Source organism: Equus przewalskii, chromosome 6 (genome assembly GCF_037783145.1).
Source record: "Equus przewalskii isolate Varuska chromosome 6, EquPr2, whole genome shotgun sequence".
NCBI lineage: Eukaryota > Metazoa > Chordata > Mammalia > Perissodactyla > Equidae > Equus > Equus przewalskii.
The window spans coordinates 64,725,470-64,752,209 of NC_091836.1; the positions used below are offsets into that span (position 1 = coordinate 64,725,470).

The 26,740-nt window shown below is 40.1% G+C and overlaps 1 protein-coding gene across 4 annotated transcripts in view; it reads left to right on the top strand.

Annotated features, from left to right (window-relative positions):
• The window catches only part of TENM4 (teneurin transmembrane protein 4), a 2,704,309-nt gene that overhangs the window by 1,344,803 nt on the left and 1,332,766 nt on the right, over positions 1 to 26,740 (top strand). For all 4 annotated transcript variants that reach the window (XM_070625735.1, XM_070625734.1, XM_070625736.1 and 1 more), the window contains one exon: positions 9,239 to 9,316. The gene's annotated coding sequence lies outside the window, so the exon portion shown is untranslated. The remainder of the gene's footprint in view (positions 1 to 9,238; positions 9,317 to 26,740) is intronic.

Below are 26,740 nucleotides of genomic sequence, written 5' to 3' on the forward strand. Positions count from 1 at the left end.
TGAACTGTCTCCTCTCGATGCATAGCCTGCCTCTGTTGACAGAACCCTAGCGTTTATCTTCTAGGGGTGGTATATTAAGTCAGGGGAAACTTTGATGAAATGTTTGAAGCAGTTTGGTGGAAATTCACTTTGTTTTTTTTTCAGGTGTAGTGGGAAGAGATGTGGCATTGGAGAGGAACCCAAGGGAATGAGAAATTAGGAAGGGATAAAAGAGAGCTCATCAGTTACTAAGTGCAGGACATTGATTGTGTTGGCCCTTCTACGGTACATGGTCTTAATCTTCCAATATCCCTATGAGGCGGGTATTAAAATCTCCAGGCTAGAGATGAGAAAACTGGCTCTAAAGGTGAATTATTTTGTTAAAATCTCAGAGTGAAATGAAGACGTTGTCAGGATTCAAAGTCAGATCTTCTTGGTGATAAAATCTGTTACTTTATCTATTCCTGACTCCCGAGTGGAATTTCCTTCCTAACTATATCTTTCCCTCATTAATCTCATTTTTATTTTCTGAAGGCTTCACAAAGCAGTCTACTCCCCACTGCATGGACATCTCTGCTAGTATTTAAACGTATTTACCTCGTTTTAGAAAACATTTACTAGGAGCCCACCAGGTTCTGCGTACAATGTTAGGTGCTAACAAGACAGATAAATAATTGTCTTCACTATTGTATCAGAGCTTACCATCTAGACTCTAGATTCTAGAAGGAGAGACCATGAAGGAACAGATAAACTCGATTAGATGGAATCAGTTAAAAAGAAAGAAGTCCACATGTGTGCTCTTGAGCACAGAGGGGAAGAGGCCTCAGTGAAAACTTTTTGAGAAAACTGAAATATCAAGGGGGGATGAATTTTACTGGGGAACACAGTCAGCAAAGGCCCAGAGGAGTGAAATAGTGCTCCAGGAGTGGAGAATGCAGACCACATAGTATTCCCAGAGCAAGAGGTGACATTGGACATCTGGAGAAGGTGACAACGGAGAAGGGGGCTTGTGAGGCATGTTAAGGAGCATGGACATAAGCCTAGAGAGGAGAGAGCTTGGTCTTCTCTTTTTCGGTGGTAGATCTCCAATGACGTTCCTCTATGATCAGGATTTGCAAACTGTTTCTATAAAGGGCAAGAGAGTAAACATTTTAGACTTTGTGGACCACATAAGGTCTCTGCCACAAATTCTTCTTTCTCTTCTTTTTTTTCTTTTTTTACAACCTTTAAATGTCAAAAGCATTCTTCGCTCATAGGTATAGAAAAACAGGCTGCAGGCCATATTTTGTCCAGAGGCCATAGTTTGCTGAATCCTGTTTTATGGCATGGTCTCCAATCCATAACAATCCTGGCCACCAATCTTTAATTTGTCAATTTTCCTTTTAAAATTTAACGCTTAGTTAAAAAGCAATATATATTATCTCACTTAATCTGCACGACAATCGATTTATAAATTCTAAAGGCTTAAGGATTTTTTAAAAATTGAGTAAACCCTGAAGACAAGCAGGAGCTCTTTGTAATTCTTCATCCATTTTCCATTCACCATTAGGCATTTGTTAAATTTTTAAAAGGTAAAATGGTAAGATTTTATTTTGCACGTAATTTAGCCCTGCAGTACTTGAATTCTATTGCGCATAAGAGTCACTGAATAGGGTTGTAGACCCCAAACCATGAATAGAGTACCTTGTGTGTAAAATAAGGAATTTTCAAAGTTGGTTTTGGCTATAGGGAATTTTTCACACATATGCTGACTTTAGAAGGAAATTTTCCCCCACCAAAGTGTGAATGGTTTAGAGTGCATGATATAGTCCCTGGCCTACATCCTCAATCTAAAAATGCAACACAGCCTAGATTAGTCAAGGTTATTTTTTGTTGCTGTTTATTTGTTTTAGAAGTTGAATCACCCACTAAGCTGGTGATTGATAAAACACTTGAGCGCATTTTCACTTTCACTATGGCCAAACCATACTCCCCCCTTCTATAGAAGCAAGAGTGTGTTGCTGTGATTGCTGTTGATTATTTCTAATTTAAATGCAAATATTTTTTTTATACTTACCCCTGTTCAATTTCATCACCTTAATTTTAACACCCTGATCAAACCATTGAGGTTATCTTGAATCCTGGTTTTAGACACGTTATCTGTCTTACCTAATTTCTCAGAATCTTAGGGCTAGAGGGGCCGTGAAGTTCCTCCATCCATTGAGGTTTGAGCTGGCACCGTGGGGCCCTATCATTTAGCTGTTCACCCTCTGTTTGTGCACTTCGAGTGGTGGGAAATGAGGACGGGATTCAGCACCTCCCACTGCATTATTGAACAGCTCTTAATACTTAATGGGGTAAATGAAAGGAGCAAAAGCATGCTTACTATCAGCGATTTGCGTATACAATCTCATCTTATTCTCCAAGCAAGCAAGTGAATTAAAGATTCCTATGTTAATTTTACAGATGAGAAAACTGAGGATTAGGGAATGTTAGTACATACGTTGTCCTAGCTGGTAAGAAATGGAGTTAAAATTCAATGCCTTTCTGACTCATAAGTCCAATGATACTTCCCCAATTCCACAGGTGCCTTATTATAGCTAAAGATCTTTTTTAATGTTGAATCAAAGTTCTTTCTTACATGCCATGTTCATTCTGTCCTCTGCAACGACATGGAATAAATTAACTCCCTCTTCCCTTGCCTTTGCGTGTTAGAGGGCATTATTCATAGTCAGGATAATGTAGCAGCAGACAAACTCCCATAGGGAATAAGAAATGGATCTGTGGATAGAACACCAAGGGGCTATGGACATGAGTTTTGACAAAAGATAATTCTGGATTTGAACCCCAGATCTTGTACTTTTTTCTGTTTTTTTGTAACCACAGTCATATCAGTTCTCTAACCTTTATTTTCCTCAGGGTGAAATGAACAATATAAATCAAAAGATGTTCAAAAGAGGGCCTACCCCTCAGTGGTACTGTTGTGAGGATTAACAATGTGATGCTGACAAGAGCTCGGCACAATTCTTGTAGAGAAGAAATGTTGCCTGATCAGTAGCTGCCGTGTCATTGTTCCTGAGCATTCTGTTTTCCACAGTAAACAACATATTCAAGGACCCCTTCAGTATGTGGAAAGTCCTCCTCTTTTCTGCTCACCCTTTTCTGATCAGGCTCCAATTTATCTGTATTCCATAAGGCAATACTCATTTGATGGGTAACTTTGTCTTTTTCTTTGTTACTGATAAAAGCATTGAATAAAAATTGTCCACACTTTTATGTTAAGTGTCAAAGAGTTTAAGATCATCACATATGTTGCCTTATTTCATCCTCATATTATCCCTATAAGGTAAATGCTGTTATTATCATTCGCATTTTACAGATGGGTAAACTGAATCTCAAAAAGGTTATGCAATTTGCCCAAGGTCAATAGGTCAATAGTGGAGCTTGCATTCAAACCAAGGCTGGCTGGGTCCAGTGGTCAAGCTTCTTCCTTCCATGGCTCAGAGAGCAACCTGGAGCCATGGGAGCAGAGATTTCATCTCAGATTCGTTCTAAATTCTGCTCAACATTATTTCCTCTTATTTTTTTTTCTCTCTCCTCAAATCCCCAATCCTCTGTGTTTTCCATAACATGTCCCGTCTCCCTCAGGAATACTAAGTTAATTCCCACTGATATGAACAGTTTGTCTTCTTTGAGCCTGTTTCTCCATCTATAAAATGGGGCTAGAGATACATATTCAACAATGCTGTTGTGAACAATAAAGGTAGTAATTCAGACAAAGGGTCCAGATCTGCCTTGGGCACATGTGAATAAATATATGTTTCTGTTCCCTTCGCTCACTGCCTAGCAGCATGAGCATTAAAAGAGAATAATTAAGCAGGATAATTACTTTATTCATTTACTCAACAGCTACTTATGAACTATCTACTAATTGTAGGGCTTGGTTTCTACATTGGATGACTCAGAAAAAATTATTCTATAGCATTTTGTAAACTGTAGGAAGGAAATGGCTGTGATATGGTGGGCACCCAGAAAGCCAGGTAGGGCTTCCCAGACTGAGAGGACTTTGATCTGGGTCTTGAAGAATAAATAGGAGTTATTCAGACAGCAGGGGGAGAGGGAAGGCCTTCTAGGCATAGCCAACTGGGAATAGGAACAGAAAAAGCGTGAAGTATACAAATAGTGGCTTGCTTACCCAGCTTGTTGGTTGCCATTCCTAGGAAATTGTACCTCCCATTGCTTCCCTTTTCCTGCTAATTTTTTTGTAATTTACAGGAAGCATAATGAAAATAAAGAAAATTAAAACAAATGCATCTGCAAAACACGGATCTAATGCATTGTGTTTTTCTTTTTCTTTATTGTTTCCTAATCGTTATTAATGAGATTCTGTCAGATTTTATTTTTATTAACCATTCACTGTTGTTAAAAATTCAATGTTTCTCTTTTTGTTTGCTATTACTCATTTCCTTTCAATGACTATTACTTTTATATATTATGTTGTATATTTGTAAACTTTAAACAATTCCAAGAACAGCTATCTCAAGAGACACATTATGAAACTGCCAAGTACACAGACTTTGAATGAAATACCTGGGTTCAAATTCTGGTGCTGCAAGTACAATCTTTTCCGCCCGGGGTAATTTATTTAAACTCTGCCCTAGTTTTTGTTGCCGTTTTCTCTCTAAAATGGAGGTTAACAGTAAGTACTTCATGTTTATTGTCATGAAAATTAAATAGGTTGTATGTGAAGCACTGAGCCCTGTGCCAAGCTGCTGATGGTAATGTATTATTAATATATAATGCCCATCTATTTTTACATAATGTAAATATATCTGATGGATTTGATTCTTAGCCAGGAACAGAAATACTCATTTCTTTTTTCACTCTAGCCTTATTACATCTATCACTCAATAAGACTCTTAAAAGAATCGCAGCGTTATCAGATGCAACTTATTCATTCATTCATTCATTCAATTTACTTAATGTCCACTTTGTTCTGAACACTGTCTTAGGTTCCTAAGAAGCTCACAGTCTGGAGGGGAAACAGATAAATGAGCATATGATGACAATGTGATGTGAGAATGCCCACCTACCAACAAGGACTGCATGAGGCTCTTTAGGACTCAGAACTCAGCACTTCGCTATGGCCCACTGGATCCCTGAATGATGTGGCCCCAGCCCATTCCTCCAGCCTCTTCCACTAATTCCTACCCCGTCTCCACCCTCTTCCTCATTCTCCCCCACTGCACATGCTTTCTTCTGGTTCCCATGCTCCTCTTTTGTCTCAGGATCTGTGCACAGGCTCTTTCTCTGCCAGGTGGCACCCCCCCTACTCTTCGCACATTGCTTCCTTCTCCTTGTCATATCAGCTTAAATGTCATTTTCTCAGAGAGCCCCTGTGCCATCTACTGACCTGTTGTCCTCGATTTTCTTCATCCTGGCATCTTCATCATTTCCTTCTTACAACATATCAAGTGTGTGATTGTATATCACCCCCTTAGGCTGTGAGCTTCATGCAGAGACCATGCTTGTGTCCATCCCTGTCCACACAACATGGAGCAGAGTAGAATGTAGACAGGGCTCTGTAAAATATGTGTTCCACAGACAAACATCAGGGACGGTGATAGATCTGTGGGTTGAATCTCACCAGACGAATAACGGTTCACCAGGGGGACAAGGAGAAATCATCAGTGGTTAAGAACCATGATTTGGAGGCAAGCACATGAATTTAGAAGGGGTTCAGATTTAAGTTCAAATCTCACTCTTGCTACATACCAGCGATATGAACTTGGGGAAATTATCTTGATTTTATGACCCATAGCATTTTCATCTGTGAAATGGAGATATTAGCACCTAATTGTGAGGTTGTTGAGAGGAGTAGACTTCAGGTATCCAGAGCATGTGGTGATTAAAAATAAATAGCATTGTTAGGTGTGTCTTCAAATGCGATAATGAGGATCGTGAAGTATATGAATGGAAATATTTCAACACAGTGGGTCCTCACGTCTCAGTCTGAGAGCGAAAGACATGGTCTGACCTGAAGCACTAGGCTGCTGTGAGGAAAATTGAATTGTTGCAAAGTCTTTGGAAATACAAAGTGCCTACAGCAAGTTTTTGAAGGTCAAAGATTTACAGTTTCCTTTCACAGCATCCAGAGGATGTAAAAATAATGGTTATTCGTTATCTTAGGTGCTAGTTTAAATGCCGTATAAATAGTATTCATTTAATCCTAAACACTCTGTGAGCTATTATTTCCCTGGCTCTAGAGATAAGGAAACTGAGACACAGAGATGGTGAGAAACTTATTCAAGATCACAGAGCTAGTAAGTGATAGAGCTGGGGCTTCAAGCCAAGCAGCGTGGCATTACAGCCCATGCTGTGCACTGGACTGCTTGTGTGCTCCTGAAACACCTGTGGGATTTGAATGCTATGTGGGTGAATTCAAAGCCCTCGTCCTCCACTTACTAATTATACAGGCTTCGGCAATGTTTTTAATCTTCCTGAGCCTGTTTGCTCATTTAAAAGACGGAAATACAACAATATTTCCTTTGAAGGTGGGTGACATTTCAATAAGCCAGCAGATGTAGTTGTAGGTCCCAGCCTTATAGTTGATGCTCAGTGGAAAGTGGCTAATGGGACTACTCAAAGTCGTCCTAAAATCCACTCGTAGGTCTTGACGTGGTTGAGATTTTACAAGCCTTGATGGCTTTTAATTGAGAAATATGCATCCATGACAGGTAATCAATACGCTCATTTGGCAGCCAGGTTCCAGATGAAATAAAGCTAAATGATGATGCAATTAGAATACACAAACAAATCCCCCACAGAAGCCAAACAGACTTGCCTGCTTTCTCCATCCTAATCATGTTGCCGTGTTTAGAATGCATCTGGAAGGCATTTTCCTCCGTAAGTCTGGACCCAGCTAAATAAATAGGGCTCTTTCCCTCATGGGCTGTTTGCTTCACCTGCTTTCTCCTTGGAGCTCAGTTTCCCTCCGCCCAAGGGTAGACAGCACGTAGGCCTGACTCCCTAAGTGTGAAGGACGCGCTGCACACCTCACTGACAAACATCGTCCCCTAAATTCATTTTGTCATTTCGTTTCTCGTTGTCAGAGAGAATGACAATAGCTTGCGATTTTAATGGGGAAAACAGTTCAGGAGGCATGTTCTCAGCAGTCTCTGGCAAATCTTTCTAAAAAACATCCTTCTTCTCTCCTTTATAGGAGTCTGTGAATTACTAAATGACAAGGCTGTCTTTGTGGTCACCCTCACACTAACCTTCTCCAACTTTCCCTTCCAGTAGTCACAACTCCAGTTTATTAACTTGAAAATGCATCATAACTGCCACATACCAGTGAACAAAATAAATTGTAACCTGAACCAATGTTTTAGTTACTCTTGGTTCAAATTCTAGATCCTCTACTTATCAGCTCTGTGTCTTGGGCAAGTAATGTTAGTTCTGGTGCCTTAATTTCCTCATTTATCAAAAAGGATGATTATGGTCCCTGGCATTGGTTTGATGGGAAAGCTAAGTGAGATAACATATATGCAAAGTTCTGACATGGCTGGCTGCACGTAATAAGTTCACAATGCTTACCAGCTATTTTTATTATTACCACCCTAAATTTTGAGTCAAAGATCAGAAATGAGACTAATTTGAGTTAATTAACTTCTCTGTACAGTACTTTCTGGTAGGTTGGGATATTGTGAAGAACAGGAGTTGTAGGGACAGGTAAACTTGGATTCAGACTTTGGCTCTACACTGCTGTGTGACCTTGGGTAAGTTACCTAACCTCTTTGAACTTCAGTATCCTCATGTGTAAGCTCTTTAAAGAATGTATGTAAATATAAACGTCTCCTCTCAGAAATTTGGAATTTTAGCTTAAGCTAAAGCAGGCAAATTTGTGACTATGTTAGAGTGTACAACTGCTACATATCCATGAAGCTCGTGATACTGGCGTGATCTAAAACTGCTTCCAAAGTGGCCAGTCATAGGACCGGTAAACTGGAAAGCGTCTCTCGGTATCATCTTGTCTGACACATTCATTTTATAGGGAAAAAAGCCCAAAGTTCCAAGTTAAGTGACTCATCTGCAATGACACAGCTAGTAAAAGGCTGAGTCCAAGAAGAGATCCCAATTATCCCACAGTGATCAATATTCCGTCCTATCTGTCAAAGCAAGGCAGAAGAACGAAATAAAACAGTGAATTCAGATTAAAAACAAAGGTTGAAGGAAGGCAGAGAAGGAAAGGAGGGACGGAGAGAGGGGAGGGGAAGAGATAATTCAAATAGAGTGTGTGACATCATTTGGAGCACATGACAGTCCTGTGGTGCAGAGCATGGTGACGCTGGAGTGATGGGGTGGGGACAGGGCAGAGGAGAGGCTGTGTGGTTGCAAATCCCAGCTCTACCACTTCGTAGCTGTGCAGTCTGGAAGAAGGGACTTAACTTCCCCGTGCCTCAGCTTTCTACTATCACCCTCTCTGTAAGGTTGTTGCGAGGGCTAAAGAGATGCTGGTTATAAAATGATCAGTACAGGGCCTGGCGCATGGGGAACATGCAACACAGTTAGCTATTCTTACCATTGAATGTGAAGCTGGCATCTCTTTTTGTTTTATTTTTAAAGCAGCTATTTTGAAATCATCATTTTATGTTTTTTCAGTTAAATGCCACAGAGCTAACACTGTGATAAGGCGTTGGAAGTAATTATAAGAGAAGCAAAGGGCCAGGGGAGGGGACTGCGCAGGAAAGAAGCACCAATATGTATGAAGGGCTTACTATGTGTAAGGCACTGTGGGGAACAAATATGATGCAGGGCCTACTATGTGTAAGATGCTGTGGGGGAGCTTTTCATGTCTTCTCCTACTTAATCCTTATCACAGGCCTGTGGGGAAGGTATTATCGCTCTCAGTTTACAGATGAGGAAAATGAAACTCTGAGTGATTAAACCATTTGACCAAGGCGTTTCTAATGCAAAAACCTCTTTCCTCTCCCTTCCAAGACATAGTCCCTGCCCACCAGGAAGGCATTGGATACAAGCCTGTTTTCAAAAGAAGCAGCTTACAGTCCTAGAAATCTTTAAAAGAAAGATCCAAGAAAACCGCCTAATACTTTTTTGGGGGGTTTAGGCAAATTGCCACTATTAGCTGTCTTATACCATTTCCACGAAGAACTCTCCCGCATTTTCCCATCCCCTTATTCTTTTCTAAAGTATGAATCACCAGATTGAAAAGTAGGCAGTCTCTGAGTTTATGTGTCTCTCTGTGTTTTCTCTTTCCCAGGATAAATAGTATTGCTGCTCCCAAGAAAGCTTAATTCACAATGCCCTTCTTGGACACTGATGGAAATGTCTAATTAAGGTAAAATACATATATATACACACATATTAATTAAATTTTATGCATGATTAACGTTCTTATACCTATTCTATACTCAAGTGATTGTGGTCTGCAGAAACCCACTGACGGGCAAGGGAAAGGAGAAGAGTAATAACCGTGGTGCTATTTTCAATTTCTCTTTAGTCTTGAGGAAAATCTTGTAAAGTGGCATTCTCAACAAGCTTCTGTCAGTAGGGTCTGTCACAGTTGGTGGAGGTGACTGGCATTAGATGTGCAGATTTCTTTTGGCTTGAATGGATTGGTTTTCTTCCTTGTGAAGCTTTTTTTTTTAATTTAATCTTTGGAGAAGCCCAAAGGAGAGGATTGAACCTTTGTTTGCAATACCAAAGGAAAGCCCAGCATTTAGAAAATCCTTATAAATAGGATTTCCTCTGTTGAACTTGACTGAAAGAGATTCTAGTTGAACGTGGAAAGGGCTATATTTCAGTAGGCAAGTAAATTCTTTGGTGTATGGGAGAAAAAACTTTTCCTCTACCCTCTTAGGTTTAGTACTTGAGGCTTGTGAATTAAACTGACAAAAGACAGAGTAACAGGAGAAAAAAATTACACGTGCAAAGAGCATACATTTGAGAGCGCTCAGCGATGAGTAATTCAAAGGAGTGGTTATACATTGGGACTTCTGTACCTAATTTAGTATTGGAAAGTGAGGGGAAGAAAAAGCTCCTATGAGAAGAACAAATAGGTTTCTTTAGGAAAGACAGATGGGTTTTTTGGGAGAACAAATGGGAGATAAGAAAGTTTGTGATAAATACTTGTCTATACAAGTATGAATGGTTGGTCTTTTCATCTTCTTCAGAACCATAAAACTCCCCAAGAGATGGCATTTAATAGTAGCTTTACCCTTCGTCTTTCTCCTGGGAGCAGACCCACCCCAAAGAGGGAATTTAAGGCAGTCCTCATTTCTCAGAAGTTTCTGCTTTTAGTCAAATAAAGGAAGCTCCGTGAAGGACAGCTTCTTTCTGCATCTGCTGAATCTCAAGAGTCTTCAATAATCTTTATACCAAATCTGGGGTTCTGAGTGTGTTCCCACATTGGCTATCAGAAGATATTTCTGCATTTGGCTTTTTTGGGGGTTAAGGTTTTACAATCTGTTATCTTTTTAGCTTAGAGTAATCAGTATTTAGCAGGGCATGAATGAAAATACAATATCATATTTTTATAGGAATTCATGAGGATCATTGGATATTCTATGCTTTTTTAAGTTTTATTCTTTGGTTTTGATCACAGCTCATGTCTGAGAGAGAGAATTCCCACAGAGACTGTGTGGGATGTCCCTGTGTTGGTGATGCTCTCTCAGGTTGCAAAGAAGACAGGACTAGTCCAGTTACATCAGCTGATGGGGAATTACTTTAAAAGTACCGGGAAAAGTAAGGAAACCATCTGAGCAACAACACAGTCAGGTTTTATGAAGAAGAGGAAAGACGTTCAGCACATAATAGTGACCCTGAGGTGTAGCCAGAACCACTTCATTTTACTGTACCTTTATGACTGCTGAGAACCACCTCTGCCTGTAGCGTCTCCATGCTTGCAACGCAGAGGGAGATGAGCGTTGCCCTCCATTCCCACTACTACAGCTGTCTCTGCTTCTGTCTGTCTTGTGGCTTCTGTGTCATGCTGAAGCGCACACACATCCAGATTCTTAACGTAGAAGGATCAGATTAAGTTGATTTGTCACTATTCCTTGTAGGATGTCTTAGTTGGAAGAGTCCCTGTGTGAAACATTCTCTAGGTCCCCAGACTCCCTAAAGTCTAGTCCACCACACAGTTGTTTGTAAGTAGCCGTTGTGCAAACACAGGGTCCACTGAGGTGTGGCCAGGGTAACAAATCTACATGGCTTAAACATGAAAGGTAGAAGAAACAGTCTTTGGCCTCTTTCCTAGGAAGGGGCTGTGGGAATGTCAGGCACTTGTAGAAGAACTCTCATTCTTTGGGATGCTGGGTTTTTTGTTTGATCAGACTATTGATTGCTAATTCCCTATGCATTGCAATGTCCTTTAGGAACACCAGAATAGCAGAATTTCCTTGGTTCATATGTGAGAACACGACTGAAACCTGTTCGGACCGGTCCAACAGAAAGGCTGCCATTGAATAGGAAAACAAACTTGGACCATTAAGAATGAAAGACAAGCTGGGATTCTATGCTATAAGAAGCAACATAAGAGACAAGCTAAGGAAAGGGAAGGGCACTTGTGAAGGAACCAAAAGGAGATGCTTGAGAGGAGAAGTGTCCAGGGAATGAGATATAGATCATCCCAGGCTTTTCCATAGGGGAGCATGAAAGGAACATGGGATGTCCTTTTTTAGGACTCAGAGGTCCAGAGTCTGAGAGTAGTCAATAAAAGGCAACTTGAATAAGACTCTTGATTCATCCACCCCAAAGAATCAGTGAGTGGCCTAAGATAGGAGAGATATGAGAGGGAAACACAAGAAAGAGAACTGAGTCAGGGAATTAACGAGTCCTTAGAAGGAAAGTTGTCCCAATCTCCTCTGCCTCCTTCTACCCAAACTTCTAATGACTTGGAGTAATCTAAGGCAGCAAATTTCCACTTACGCTAAAGTATTTCTCTAAAAATCAAGCAATACCAAGCTTTTTCTTTCACAGAAAAAAATAGGTTAATAGATAAAATGTTCTCATTTTAAAACTATCCTCCCTCAGTTTTGTCCTGAAACTTTGGGACCTGCTCTGTTAGATCTTCCATGTGTACCTGCCAGGGACCAAAGTGATAGACATGTTACAAATGATGTTAATGGAAAGACTCAGAAATAGGTGATCATGCTTAGGTCATGATGTATTTTTTTTATAGATTTGGATTCCTTTGCTCTGGTTTTCTGTTGCGTTTATACACAGCAATCTAATCACATTTTCTGCTCATAAAAGTCATACTTAGTAAAGATACTGGGATTAACTGTGTCTTTTGTACTGGGGCTGTGCAATCATCATGGTGTGCTGTGACTTCCAGGTGCTCTGCCACCTGGACATTGTACAGAACCACTGTTCAGGTCATAGTTTCCATATGTGACTCCCATGTTTTTACGAACTTTGTTATTGTTGATTACGTTTCCCAGACTCTCTTTCTACAGCACTTCACTGTGTTCTCACATGCAAGAGAGTATATTTGCCCGGCATTTCCAGACAAAGACTTGAGGCTTGCAATATGATAGCCTATAGGTCACCCAAGGCCACCAAGATGCATGATAAACTCAAGAAAATGCCAACTCAATGACTTGCCCGGAATGTTCAGGAGATGACGCCTCCTTCTGGGGAGCCAGATGGCAAATGAACGATCTGCTGATGCTTTTACAAAATGGAGGTGAAAAACACTTCATGACCAGTTGACTAGGCCTAGAAAAGGGACTGGAGAGTTGGTCAAAAGTATTTATTAAGCACTTGTCACATGCTTTAGGAATAAGGTCAGCTGAGGAGGAAGGTCTCCAGGCTGATCTTTTCAATCAGATGAGCCAGTTTGTGAGAGGAGGAAGACAAGATGGGAATCACGTCAAGAAGCCTCCAAATTAATGACTTGGGTAAAAGTTCTCCACCACAGACATCTGGATGGTGAAATCCACGTCTTAACTCAGGGAACTGGCTTGCCTAGATGGCTAATGCCAGAAGTCAGTTTTCCAAAGACTGGCTAGAAAGAGAGAAATTTTATCTGGGTAGCCAAACCATGGAGCTCTAAACCAAAGTCCTTGAGAGATGGTGAGGTGTTGAGAACATAAACCAAATACGAACTCTAAGTCTGAAGGGCAACACTTCTCTTAAGAAGGCAGAAAGAAGAGGCAGAGCCAAGGGTCAGAAATAAAATGTCTAAAATTTATGGAGCACTTGCCATCTAACTACCAGGCACTGTTCATTATGTACACATGTTAACTCGTTTAAATGAGAATGATACTAATATCATCCCTATCTTGCAGAGGACAAAATTGAGGCACAAAGAGTTCAAACAACTTTCCCAAGGTCATGCAACTAGGCCACTACGGAGCTGGGATATGAACTCAGGTAATATGGCTGCAGAACCAATTTTCCTGATGGCCACATGATACTGCCTCTCAATTTCAAAGGAACTGGTTTAGATCTATGTTGAACAAAGGAAGAGAATCCAGGAGGATTCACCCAAACAAAAAGAAGTCTTTAGTTTGCCTCTATGGCCCTGTGTGTGGTCAGTGTATGAGGCAGGCTTCAAGTTAGAGCAAGGGAGCAGGGAGCTCTGGGGGAATCATCCAGTGGTTAGGAATTCTCCAGCAATGACCTGTTGCAAATTTGGAGCTTGTCACAGCTCTGAGTGTATGTTTAGTGTGAGGTGCCCTCTCTATGATCCCTTCCTCCTTTGCATATTCTGCCACTGGAATCTCTGTAAGGTGGCGTGTCTGTAAGTCAGTCCTAGCAGACACATTCAAGGGCAGCATCTCCATGGTTCAGACAAGAGCTGAGCCACATGAGCTTCCTGTCTGTCAACATCAGGGTATTCATCTGCGCCGAGCTGAGGCCCACCCCATGGCCCCAGTGCCCACAAACCGAAGCCACTATTCAATCACCTCTGAGTTGGCGCCAGGTGTGCTCCATCTTCAATTGCATTTCCTGGCCTCGTCGGAGCACAGGGTTGGCTGAGGTGACCCTTCCTCACCCTTGTGAAACAGAAGCCCTCACAAATCTTTTTGTCTGACCTTGTTCCCGGGAGACCATCCGGCTCCTGAAATGCTGCATGTGAGTTTTGCAGCTCTTGTCCTCTAAGAAAAGGCTTCTGGTGCTGTAGCTTGCAAGCAAAACGCTAGAATAAAGCTAGGGAAATTAGACTCATTTCCTATTCCGTCCCCACCAAGCACCACTTTTGTAAATAAGCCTTTTCATCCCTTCCCCCACACCAGGCACCCCTTCCCTCCTCTGCATTCTAATGGGCAATCTCTTTACCCCAGAATTGTCAGGAAAGCACTGGCTGACAGGTTGTGTTATTGCTTCTGATCCAATTGGTCACATTGTGTAACATCTTAACTCCTAACCTAATCCGATGGATGCAGCTTGACAGGGCATAGCGGGGATGCTGGTCCAGCTTCTCGGAGCTGTGTTTAAGATCCTGCCTCCCTGCAAGCTGCTGGAGACCAGCACAGCATTCAAAGCACTTCAGGGCCTATTTCTTGGTCAAAGTAGGTACAAGAGTAGCAGCCTATCCCCAACTGCAGGGTTAGGTCCTGAGAAATACCTGTGGCCATTCTTCTTGTTTGAAGAAGCTTCATGATCTTAAGTCGGTATAAGAAAAAATACTGTTTAGGGGCCTGAGGTTGTGGTGACCCTCAGAAATCTCTTTAAATGCCTTTTCATATTCAATAAAGTCAATAAATAATAAAAATGGCACATTCAATAACGAGAATGTCAATGACAGTTTACACGTTTCCAATTTAAAATAAGAGGATTGAGGGGCTGGCCCGGTGGTGTAGTGTTTAAGTTCCTGCGCTCTGCTTCAGCAGCCCTCTATTCACAGTTTCGGATCCTGAGTGCAGACCTATGCACCACTCATCAAGCCATGCTGTGGCAGTGTTCCACGTACAAAATAGAGGAAGATTGGCACAGATGTTAGCTGAGGGCCAATCTTCCTCACCAAAAATAAATAAATTAATTAAATTAAATAATCCTTTAAAAAAATAACAAAATAAAATAAAATAACAGGATTGAACAAGTCAGTCTTATGTACTATCTCTTCCCCAGGAGAAACTTTCAGCTTGTGTATTTGTTTTACTTTGTTGTAGACAGGTGCATGCTAAGAGAAATTTAGTCCTTCTGCGTCTGGTCCTCCATGTAGATATTCAGGACCTTTCTGATTTTATGGCCCAGAGTTGATTACATCAGCCTCCTGGGTCCCACCTATTTGCCCGAGCTCAAAGCTAGCTCAAAGCGTGTGCTGTCAGCTTATTTCTTCCAGTACCCTCCTCCATCTCCTTGAAGGTGCAAGGTTGGAGTGGGGGGTAGTTTACATTCAGTTCTCTTTCTTTCTCTCGACGCTTATTTACAAAAGCCATCATTCTTGTTCTGCTCCATGATTAATTCTTTCACTCTTTAATCTAGCCCAACCCCAATTATTTCCCAATAGCTCTAGAGTCATAGAGATCCAACTTTGAGTCCTATCTCTGACATTTGCTAGCTGCGAATTCTTGGATAAGTTAATTAACTATAGTAGCCTCAGTCTAATCATCTGTAAAATGGGGAAATACTACTTCAATTCCATTGGGTCGTTGTAAAGATAAAGTGACATAATGCATACAAAGTGCATAGCACAATCTTGGACCCACAGAACATAGTCAGAGCCACTCACTATTAGGAGTCATGTTGTCATGACAAGCATGGATTCATCCAGCTTCATTTTTCAGATCCACCACCTACTACCCTTAAGACTGAGCAAGCTTACTTTTCTGAACCTCACTTTTCTCATCTGTACTAGGGGGATAATAGTACAATGAGCCCTACCATAACAGGATAAGTGGGCCATAAAAAATCAATCACATAAAACAAGGAGTTGCAGTAATGAAATAACCGAAGAGCCTTTAGAGTCTGCTGGCCGAAAGTTTGAAGAGTCCACCTGGGCAATCTAAATCCATTCAGCTCCTTATTGTGATTTGGCGTCCTCGGGTAGCAGTAGGCCACTGCAGCTTAAACATCAGTGGGGGCTATTCTGCATCACATGGCTCAATGGAATCTCCTATAGTTAGATGTGGCCTGTCTTGTCTCAACTTGTTGGGCCAGGAGAATATTGGAGATTCTGGGACCCATCTTCAGCCTCCTTGATTCCCAGACAGAGTTGACTGACATTTCATTGCCCAACCTCACCTCCATCTACAGAAAATAACTTTATTCAGTCTCCTTTTCTGTTTGGAAATAGGGGTTGGAGAGAGGATGAAAGCTAGTTACCAATCACAACATATATGTGAAATCATGATTGTTATAATTATGCTTGGTCAACATACGTATGAAATTACCATGTGTATTTTGTCATGGGGTTTTATGGTATCTATCTTTAAATTTGTGTGAAGTTAAATGGGATTAACATTAAACACACTTTGATGTCTGTCTTAATCATTTCAGGCTGCTATAACAAAATACTACAGACTGGGTAGCTTATAAACAATAGAAATTTATTTCTCCCAGTTCTGGAGTCTGGGAAGTCCAAGATCAGGGTGCCAGCATGCTCAGGTGAGGGCCATTTCCTGGTTCAAAGCCAGCACCTTTTCACTGTGTCCTCACATGCTGGAAGGGGGCTAGGGATCTCTCTGGAGCCTGTTCTATAAGGCACTAATCCCCTCCATGAGGGCTCCACCTTCATCACTTATGTCCTCACCTACTATTACCATCACCTTTAGGGGCAGGATTTCAACATACGAATTTGGGAGGACACAAACTTTCAGACCATAGCAGGCACTTAGCACAGTTCCCGGCACATTCTTATTACATTATGAGACTTATTACTGATAAAGATATAACACATAAGTTGAAACAAAAGTTCTTGAGGTTTCCATGAAAGTATAAAGAACTAAACTGACATAAATCTGAATTGCACTTAATAGGAACTCCAAGTTGAGAAGAGATTACTGTGATTCTATAGTATTAGAATTCATGAAATTTCCCACCTAAGATAAATGTCTGCAGTTCATGAAGCAGATTTAAATTAAATACATATAATCAATCAGCCCATAGATATTTTGCTTCACCAGGCTGACAGGATGGGCACCTCTCCAACCTTCCCACACCCTCTGGCAGAGCTTGGGTGTCTCCTTGTTACATACTAAAGGCTTGATGTCCGTTTTAATAGAATTTCACCTGAAAAGAACTGTGTGATTCCCCCTCATGTCTATATATCCTGGATGGGCCCTGACTGCCGGAAAAGAAGGGGCAGCCGGGACAAATGGAAAGATATCTTCCGTCATGGTCTATAAAATCTGTTTGCAACAAAAAAAGAGGCTGATACTGTACTGGGTTTCCTAGGACACATTTTTTGGTGCTGAAGGCACAGCCATTGTAGTATGCTCGTAAAATCTTTCTTTGAATAGTAGTTTTAATTCCATTCCATAGCATTGTGCTATGTTCTATCCAAAGTTTTGGAGGCAGAAAAGTAAAAGAGACATGGCTGGTCCCTAATTCGAAGGAGTTCACAGTCTAAATGAAAAATAAAGGACATGTATGCAAACAGGAATAATACACAGCAGAGGGCAGCTTGGAGAGAAAAGAGCTTTGAGTCAGAGAGACCAACAGAAAGCTTGTGCAACATCCCAAATGAGAAATGGAGGGATGAGGGTGCTGGACTAGGGCAGTGGTAGCAAAAATGGAGAGAAGGGGACAAAGAGAGGAAAGATCTTAGCTGGGAGCTCAGGGAAAGTATAAAGAAGGGGACAGCCAAGACACTTGGAAAATCAAGGCTCAAAGAAAAGAAAAGCTTTGAATTTTAAAATCAAAATGGTTGTATTCTCATACTGTCAGATCAATTTCCAAAGAATTTGAGCCCCTGGTGATTCATTTCAGCACCTTTTAAGGTATCTGTGTTCATCAGTTGCTTGATACATTCAGAAACAAGCTACTGATGAAATGTATGTATTTTAAAATATTGTTTTATTTCTTTTCTTGTTTTTTAGTCCCAAAGTACTTTAGAAGTTCAAAGGAAGCTGTGAGTCTTATGCGGCCTACCTAGGGAGGCTGGAGGTGGGTGATGCCATTATCAGCTGACAGAAAATCAGGTTATAAGTCCTATTTGTTTTGCAGTGTCTCCATGATGTCACATTAGGAGGTGATGGCTGCAGTTATGGGAAGACATTTGTTCCAATGATGTTCATAAATACACTTTGTTAGGCAGTTATGTCGAATCCATCTGCTTTTCCCTCCCTCTCTGAGGGCAAGCTGCTTTTCAGCTGTTTGATTTCTCTCTCTGAGATAGGACTGTACTGACTGAGAATCTGGAATTCAGGTATGAGACATGGAATGTTAAATCTACCTGCAGTGTTTTCATAAGAGGAAAAGGCAAGATGGCAGGTGCAGGGAGGCCCTGTGGGAATTCTAACCCTCTAAGACAGCATTTGCATTTGAGCCAAACACAGCCCCCCTAAGATGGAAAGGTGGTCATTCAAGGGAACAGAGAGTTGGTTATTGAAGGATTGGCAAGCATCTTTTCCTTCTGGGTTAGAGCCTTGATATTTGGATCGGTAGCGATGGTGGATTTGTTCTTCTTGGGGTTCATGAAGAGCTCTGGAGAAGAGGACATACAATGAGATTAAATGATCCTGGCTGTGAGGCTCCAGACCTTTGAGCTTCACTTTATCTGTGAGATGAGATTCCTACTACTTACCTAGCAAGATTTCTATACTATGAAATAACAAGGGATGTTTCTAGCCCACCAACTTCAGGCATTATCTAACCTTGGGGATCATACTCAAGGATGTCTGTTTCCTTCCACACCTCTGCTCTTCTCTTTGTTAACCCCTGGTGCATGAGAAATGGCAGTTCCATCACAGTGCAAACAAGCTCCATAGTGAAACCTACTTAGTGCATTAAAGTCTACCTTAATGTGCACATGACCCCCTGGGGAACTTGTTGAAATTCAGATTCTCACTTAGTAGGTCTTAAGTAGGGCCTGAGATTCTGTATTTTTAACTAGTTCCCAGGTGAAAAAGGTGTTGGTGGCCCAGGGACTATTCTTCAGTGGTAAGAACCTATCAGAACTGGGTAATACTGTGAGGCAGGCAGGAGAAAATGGAGAAAAGACCTCTGCTGCAGAGTCTGGCCTTGGAAGGGAAGGAGCATAGTTAAAGGGACAGTGTCCAAATGCTATATCCAGCTAAGCCAGTGGTGGAGTGGACAAATTCCTATAGCAAAGGAAATTCCATCTTATCTGTGGGATGCGATTGTGGGTGATACCAGTCTTGAGATGATTGTGAAGCACAAGGATCTGTGTAATCATCCCTCCGTGTAAAACCTCAGCTGCTGCTGATTGCCCTTGCAATAAAGTCCGAATTCCTCCGCGTATACCATGCCCTTCAGGAGCCTGTCCCCAGCTTCTCCTCACTCTCCTTCCTCGCTCATTCCTTTTATTTTTCTGCACCAGTTATGCCTTTGCACATGCTGATTCTTCTTCCTGGAGTGCTCTTTGCTCTCTATTTCCTTGCCTGCCTGACAAACTCCTATTCATCTTTCAAATTCCTCTGTAAGATTGGCTTCTCTGAAACTTAAACCTTCCTAGCTTGTATATATTTAAATCACTAGCCATATTTCTGAGAATTGAAAGGATCGATCCAGGCTGCGTGTCTTTCTCCCTGTAACCTGAGAGGCACTTGAGAGCTCGGTCTTTGTTTTAATTGTCACTGTCTTCCTGGGACCTAGCACAGTGCTGGGCCGTGACGTTCACTCAGTAAGTTCTACTTAAATGGAACTGAAGAGTAGGTAGAAGAAACAGGATGGGACAATTATAGCTGCTCTGGAAAAGGACCTGTGAATGTGAGGGGTTTTAGCCAAGAAGTCTTGGGAATAGACCAGGGAGGATCTTCATCTGAAAGGAAGGGCTGTGTGCTAAGCTAAGGGCGAGCAGAGTAAATTTGCATGCAGACTGTGCAGTGTGAGTTGCAGGGGCATCCTAGGTAAGGAGGGATGCAGGTCTGTGGATTAACCTAGGACTGGGTAGAGAAGAGAGTGACGCACTGTGATTTTCTGAAGTGCTTGTCCCTGGTCCCACCGCTGAGCCCTCTCTAACCATTCGGTATCTTTCTGGAAATAGAGCCTTCTTTTTTTCTTCTAAGTCCCACCCCCATTTAGGGAAACGCAGTAAGTAGTTAAAGCCAGTATTGAATTCTTGCGATTCTGCTTAGCGTCTGGGTCAGGAAAAAGTAAAATTGCGTTCCATTCAGTTATTGAGAACTTGTGTTAAAAAGGAGAGGAGGAGAGACGATACCTGGTCTGTATGAACACTGCCCTCTGAGCCCGGGCTGGCTTCCTGTCCCGGCTTCCTTTGGGGTCATTCTCCATAGCTGGTTTTCCTCGTGTGCAACCTCAGTCTCTTTGTTCATGAGTTCATAGTTGAAAAAGTATCAACAGATTTTTATAGGCTTCATACATGGTGTTTTGCTAGCATTATTTTGTCTAAGCAATTCCTGTTAACAATTGATGGAAGACAGGCCAGGTATGGAAAGGACTGGACATGAATTCTGGCCTTACCATATACAAACCATGAGAATCAGGGTACTTATACTCTCTGAATCCCAGATTTCTTATGTATAAAATGGGAATAACAATACCTACTAAGGGGTTGCTGCAAGGATTAAACAGAACACCATTTTATTCTGTTGCTGCTGTTATTTATTTTTTTACAATACTCATACCAATAACATTACCTTACACAGTATTCAAAAGCAACTTGCTTCCTGAATTCCTCACTTAGTTCCATTCTGGCTCACCCAAACATATATTGAAATATAAAGTTACCATATGAAAATGCTATGGTATTGGGGAAGAAACAGTTATAAATATCAGTGAAATAGAAGAGAGCACCTCAAAATAGACCCAAAATCTATAACAGGATATAAAGTCCAGTGACTCAGCACATAGGACATGCATGACATTTATAATAAACCAATTGATTTACAAAAGAGAGGTCAACACCTTGATGGAGAAAATGGCCAAAGTGGGTATTGAACAAACAATTCTCAGGAAAAAAATTGGTCAGGAAGTGTACCAAAAGCTTTGCTGCCTCAGTTACTATTATGGTTATGATTATGATGATTATTTTACCCACAAGGACATTGGTATTTAGAGGAGGCAATTTACCTCAAATCACTCAAAGAATAAGTGAAGATCCCAGCATGCACCTGGTTTCTCTTTTAGTTGCTTATCTTTTAAAGAATGTTCTTTATTATTTCTGCCTGTATTACTTTTCCAAATAAATTTTTTCTCAATCTTTTCTTGGGTTTTCAAATTAAAACAAAGCAAAACAAAGTTGAAATTCCTGTTAGAATATTGATTGGAATTGTATAAAACCTACACGTTAAAATAAAAAATTGGAAAACAATAATAATGATTTTCTCACTTATACATTCATCTCTTGTTGTTTAAAATAACGTTTGTTTACTTTTTCTGTGCTAAGAAATATTCTGGCCACGTGTAATATAGGACTGAACAAAACATAATTCATGTCCTCCAGCACGTTACCAACGTAGGGGGTAGACAGATGCATAAACAAACAATCTTAACATTAACTTTGTTGACTACAGTCAGTTATAGTAAACATTTTTTATTAATTCTAACAAGTATTATCTGATTTATAAAATGCCCTTGGTATATAATCATGCCATCTGCACATAATAGAGATTCACAACATTTTATCTAAAATCCTTTGGGCCAGATATCTTGTAATTCAGAATTTTGAATGGTGATATGGTGCATAGTCCATATGCTACATAATACCCTCAGCAGGGTATGGGGAAGATGCTCATAACCAAACATATTCATATTTCTGCAGCAGTAAAACATTCATACTAAGTGACAGCAGCAGTTCAAATCAGTTTTCACATCCAATGAGTGATGCAAAATATTCAGTTTTCAGAAAATTTTGGATTTCAGAATCGCAAACAAGGCTTATTGATCTATGATACTTTTTTCTTTCTTTTTAATGTGTACCAATTTTATTTCTTTATCTGCCAACTAGACCTATTTAACTAATGTTAAACAATAGTCAACAGGGCAGATGAACTTGTTTTATTTCTGATTTAGAGATCTGTGTCTGGTGCACCCTAATAAAGAATCATTTGGTTGAGAGTTTAAAGTAGGAATATTTACCATATTAAGGAAGAATTATTTTCCAACTTGAGAAATGAAATGTTATTAAATTTCATCAGATGCATTTAGTGGATGTTAAAATAATCATCTGCTTGTGTTTTTTATTGTTAGTCTACTGAGAAACTTCTATTGCATTATACAATTTTCTTATATTGAAACTGGGTGTACTCCTAGTGGATTATTGAATCAGCAATATTAGATTGTTACACTCTATTTTCAAGTAGTTAATTTAGAGTTTTGAATCTATGTTCATGGTTTAGATTGTCTTGTTTTCCTTTTTTTTCCTTCGGCATAGTATCTCATCACCTTTGGGGATCAGGATCAAGTCTGCCTTGTGGAACGAACTGGGTAGTTTTTCCACTTCGACTCTCCAGAATATATTATGATGAATGTACTTGTATTTTTTGAATGCTTGAATCTAATCACCATTAAATCTCTCAGGATGTAATGTCTTTTGGGCAGACAGTTTTTAAAGAGCTTTCTATGATTCGTCCTCAGTTATTGGTCTGTTCTGATTTTCAATTTCTTCTGTAACTTTCCAAACTCGATTATCCTTTATTAGATTGGGAAGATTAGAAGTTAAAGGAGGATTTTTTTTTTACCCTGCCCAGCTGTGAATGCATATGTCTTTGCATTGCAGAATTTATGAAGGTTTTACTTGTTCTTTTAATTGTCTTTTTTTTTTTTAACTTGGGACTCCATTATAAAAGAAATTTGATTTGGACCCAAACATTCATCAATTTATCTTTCACTGTGCTATCTTTGAGATTATGCTTTTAAGAACAGCTAGAATCTCAGGAAATCATGGCCTAAAGGAATATGAGAGATCATCTGATCTTGTCGATTGATTTTAGAAAAGTGGAAACTGAGGTCTCAGCTGGTAAAATAATTGACACAAGTTATAGTGTCAGGTACAAAACCAAGATCAACTTAGCTAATAGAATACCTTTTTAAAATAAGCATAGCAATGGAACATGTATTTCCCTTCCTTGCTGACTTGAGAACAACTTCCTCCTCCAGGCTCCCAAGTATTATGCTCTCTACTGTGTGTGGTTAGGTACACGAGAGCATCATGGTGTCCAGCAGCCTAATGGATGCCAGCCTTTCAGCTCTGGTCTCCAGGGACATGTCATCAAATCAATAAAGTTCTATACACAAGTGTGCTATAGAAGAAAAGACAGGAGCAATCCAAGTACTGTCAGTGATCTTTAATTCTTCCTTCAGTTTACATTGCTTGTATTTATTATGAATCATTACCCAAAACCCAATTGAGGTGTTACTCATTTGTTTCATTATTTATATGAAAATTACCAAAACATGAAACAGTAAAGATTCAATTTTAAGGAATGAGAATTGCATTATGCACTGGTAATTAATGATGTCACTGATTTTGAAGATGGCTGTTTACGTTACACTGGATATTCAGTGCCTACCATCTTGTAGAGTAACCATGAAATCATGTCATGGCCAAAGCAAATGTGGGTTCTGGTACTCACCTTGGCCTATAGGAATAAACATGACAAGGACGGCACTTTACTATATGAACATTCAGGTACAGAAAACCAGTGAGGAAGTTAATCTGATTCTCCAAGAGCTGAACTTACTGAAACTTCTGTTATTTTCACAGCATCTACTTAAGAGTTGATTAAAGAATTTTTGTTTTTAAATTTTTTGGTGTAGTGCAAATCGCTGTGCCTCTTTCTTCATGCATAAGAAATATACAAAAAAATACATAAATAAATTCACAATACTGAAGAACAAGAGTGCCAGGAATAGAGGGGCCAATCTCCTGTCTCAGGGATCTGGGCCAGCATAGTTAGGCAGGCCAGGTCTTGGAAGGGCTAAGTGATTATCTGAAAAATAGAAGAACAAAGAACCAGTAGTTGAATGTGTGAGAAAGCCCTCCTCTGGGAAACTCAGAGGATTAAAATTTTTAAAATTTGGATCTGTCGTGAGTTTAAGTGTTGAGCCCTTGGTAGGGAATCGGGAACAAAACCCATGAGATCAAGTTCTACATAAACAGAGAGTTAGAGTTAAAAAAGAAAACAAACATTTTGTGATGGGGGACACGTATTAAGTGACATAATAATTATAAAGGATGTAGCACAAAGCATGATATATAGTGCTCAGTAAATGTTGGCTATTATTAGAAAACAGATTTTTAAATGTCTACCTCTTTTCCTTTAAAACTGAAGTAACCTTTAAACTCTCCTTCCTTCCATCAGCAGATCCTGTCAGCTAATACCTGAAACGTATTTTCCAGTTCTGATTTACTCTCATTGCTTCCAGAACACCTTGTTCAACCCATCATCCTCTTTCAATCACAATAGCCCCCAAATTGGTGTCTCTGTTCCCACCGTTGTCCCCTGCAGTGTGTCCATCACCCAGCAAATCATACAAGTCCCTTCCTTGCTCAGGCCCACCCCTGGCTTTCCAGTGCATGTAGAAGGTTGCATGTGCACTTTACCATGGCCTGCAACGCCTCCACTATCCTCTGATCTGTCCTCTGGCCACCTTTCCAGCTTCATCTCCTATAGTCTCCCCCTCACTTGCTCTACTTTTCTTGCAGATCTTAGAGGCAGACAAGCTAGCTCACTAGATCCTTTGCCCTTAGGGTGTCCTCTGCCATCACCATTCTTGTAACGTGTCAATCAGTTCTTCTTTTCCTCAAGTTTTTGTTTACATTGAAGCTTCTTAGAGAAGATTACTCTGATGGCCCCGGTTCCCAAAATTTTACCTTCTCCTCATTCTCTACTCCCTGCCACTTTCTTTTTTCTTCACAGTCTGTATCTTTTCAAGCTGAACTTTTATTAGACGTTTGTTTATTTTCTAGTGTGTAGTCTATTTCTCCTATAGAAGGTAAACTCCACACAGGGAGGAACATGATCTATCCTATCTACTGCTGTGTCCTCCAGACTCTGGCACCTATTATAGGAGGGGCTCAATAAACATTTTTAGATGAATGAAAGAATAGAGAGATCTTTCTAAGGATGTGTGTTTGTGTTTGGAATAGCATGCCAAATTCAGTACAATAAAGTACAACAAAAAAAGTAGATGAGAATGTGAGAGAAAAGAGAAAACAAATGTTGGCAAATAATTAAATGAGTGGAAGGGTGTTCCATGAAGTTCATTTCATAATCATGTTTTGTACACTTGCTAGATGGGTTGTGTACTTGACTTTGTCAATATTTGTTGACAATCTATACTATGTGCCAGGAACTTTCATATACGTGGGTTTATTTTATTTATTTTTATATATATATATAAATACATATATACACGTACATTTTATATATGTAATATATTGATATGTATTAATAACATATATTAAGTGAAATGATATATTTGTAAATCTATGTTAATATATATTAAATAATGTATATTATTATTCATTTAATAATATATATTAAGTGAAATGATATATTTGTGTGTGTATGTGTGTGTGTGTGTATATCTCAACCAACCCTGAGGAGTTGATATTATTCTGCCCTCTATTTATAGGCTAGGAAGACCAAAGCTCAGAAAGGCGCGGTTACTTGCTCACTGTCACTCAGACAATGGAGCCACAATATGTAAATAAGGTTGTAAGTAATACTGACGCTCAGGCTTTCTCACTTCCACAAACACATTTTGAAAGGTTTCTTTCTTTGCTTCACTGCTTTCTGGCTGTGTGACATTATTAGGATTAGTTGACCCCTCTGATTTTGTTTCCTCCTTTGTAAGACTAAAGAAAGCACATTTAGTCTGCTTATCTGAAAAGTTCTTGCCCATTTAGAGAAAGTAATAAATGTGAAACACTGAGCAGGGAGATTATCTGCGTTCACCACTGCAGAGAGAAAAATCTGTCAGCACTGAGAACACATTCAGCCAATGGAGAAACAGAAGCAGAGAAGAGAGGTGATGAGAAGGTCTTGATGCTGTTTGAGCCCTCTATCCAATCTTTCCTGAGGCCAACCCATTCCTTCCTTTCTACCATTTGTAAATAGTAAATCTCCCAATTTGACTTAAACTATCAGGGTAGCTGTCACTCACAATATAAAGTTGCATGGTTAACACAGAGCTCCACACTGACCTCCTAGGATCCCTGCTGGTGTAGTTCCCTTCACATGAGGAGCCCTTTCTATTTATTCAATCCATACACATTTATAGAGTCTACCTGACGTTGTGGTCCAGGAGTGTAATCTTGAAAAAGACTGAGTTTCTGTCCCCAAGGAGCTCCAACACTAATCAGAAAGCAGACATTTGAAAGAAATATATGCATATTACATAGGTGCAAGGTGTTGCAGTGAAATTACCTTTGAAGAAATTACGTTTGAAATGAGCCCTGAAGAATAAGTAAGAGTCCACACCACCTCTAATTTGTTCACAGAGACCTCTCCTTAAATGAGACTTTCACAGCTTCTGTAAATCCAATCAAATTTTAGATAATATCCCCAGGGGAAAGATGCATTTCAGATCAAATGGTCATTTTAGGCTCACAAATACGTAGTAAAAACATCATACACCATCCAGTGCCACCTGTAAATGAGTATATACTACACTGCGGTGATTCTTATCCTTTGGAGGACTCATAGACATCTTGGAGAAG